The following is a 1,987-nucleotide window of genomic DNA, read 5'->3' on the forward strand; positions in this document are numbered from 1 at the left end:
GTTGTAAGTTTCGCCATTTTAGTTTGTTTATATGTGGTGTGATGTGGTCATATTTATTTACATTTCCTAGTGTTACTCTTGCCGCGAAGTTCTGTAGTTTTTGTGTCCTTTGAATTTGTGTTTTATTTGTGGAACCCCAGATGTTTAGATAGTAATTAGTGATACTAAGTGCTAGTGTTTGTATAACAGCAATTCTTGTTTGTGTAGGTATTTGATTTTTTTTTAAGTATATCAGAATGCCTATTACTTTTCTGTAGATGTGATCAATGCGTGTCTCATATTTCATGTATCTCTCTACATGTACCCCTAGATTTTTACTGTTGTGGTAGGTCTGATGTAGCAACCTTGGAAGTTTATAACTGTATCCGTGGGTATTTTTGCTATGTTCTAACGGCTGCCCATGAAAATACATTGTTTTGTGGGTGTGTGTGTGGATTTAAGTTTCAAGCCATTCATATCGAAGTATTTTTTTGCTTCTGTTAGGGTCTGTTTGGTTTTCCTATCAATTCATCTAGGTTGTTAACAGAGGCAGCGTGAAGAAATTGATAGTCGTCGGCGTACTGAATAAGAAGACTTTTTTTTTGCAATTGATGACAGATCATTAATGAATAAATAATAAATAAAACTGGACCTAGGATGGAGCCTTGTGGAATACCGAACAAAACTGGTTGCTTTGATGATACCTTTTCATGGATTTTGACTACTTGTGTTCTCGCGGACAGGTAACTTTTGAACCAAAAATGATCAATTTTCGTGATTTGTTAGTTTGTTTACAAGTAATTCATGGCTGACACTGTCAAAGGCCTTCGATAAATCACATAGAGTGAGCAAATTGATCTGGTTATTGTCTATATTTTTATAAATTCATTTGTGAATTTTAATAATGCTGTTTCGGTTGATAATGTACTCCTAAAACCGTGTTGCGTGTTAGATATAAGGTTCTTTGCTTCCAAAAATTATGCTAGTTGGTTTGTAACTCTTTTCTCGAGAACTTTAGATATTACTGGTAGTATAGTGATGGGTCGATAATTATTAATTTCGCCTCTGTCACCGGATTTGAAAATAGGTGCTATGATACCATGTTTCCAAAGTGATGGATAAATATAGATTATAGATGTATTAATAATGACTGTAGATGTATTAATAATGAATGTCAGATAGTATGCAATTGCCGGTAAACTATCGTTTATGAAACGATGTGCAATGCAATCCGCTCCCGCGGAATTTGTCGTTCTTCTTAAGTGCTTTATTGTCAGAATAATTGTTTCTACTCCTAATGGCTGCCTTCTGAAAAAAGTTTGTTATAGGCCTCGTTTCATTTAGGTTGTGTTGATATGTGGGGCTGGTTGTCTGTTCATAAGTGCGTCTACCGACTGTTGCAAAGAAGTTATTAAAGTATTCTATGTTATTTATAGAACATAGGGAAATGTATTTATTTTGTTTATTCTTAGGCATTAAAGTATTTACTAGTTTCCATGTTTCAGCAGAATCGCCTCTACATTCATTAAAATTACTTTTAAAACAATTCGTTTTCGCACAAAGGAGGACTGTTTTCACATTTCCCTTCTTATGTTTGTATTCAGCCTGAAGGGTGGTGTCAAATCTGTTTATCTTGAGAGCTTTATGAGTGTTATTTCTATTATCTATGGCCCTCTTAATGTTGTCATTTATCCAAGGAGCGGGAGGACGTCTAACTGTTTTCGTTTTAAAAGGGGCTGGAGGCATCGATACCGTTCTTTATCACATTTGTTAGAATATTTACTTGTCTGTTAACGTCATCTGTTGTTAAGATCTCTGAGAGTGACGATTCGTTGGCAATAATATGTTAGCAGAGTAATTGAGGATTGTAATGTGTTAAGTCGCGAGACGTTTTAATGACTGGTTTTCGCTTTGGTTTTTCTACATTTAAGGTCATGGTTAAAAGCAATGTGGCATGGGACAGCGTCTGTGTGAAGTGTGATATCGGGTATGTTTGTTATTATAACAT

This window comes from Penaeus monodon, chromosome 16 (genome assembly GCF_015228065.2).
Source record: "Penaeus monodon isolate SGIC_2016 chromosome 16, NSTDA_Pmon_1, whole genome shotgun sequence".
NCBI lineage: Eukaryota > Metazoa > Arthropoda > Malacostraca > Decapoda > Penaeidae > Penaeus > Penaeus monodon.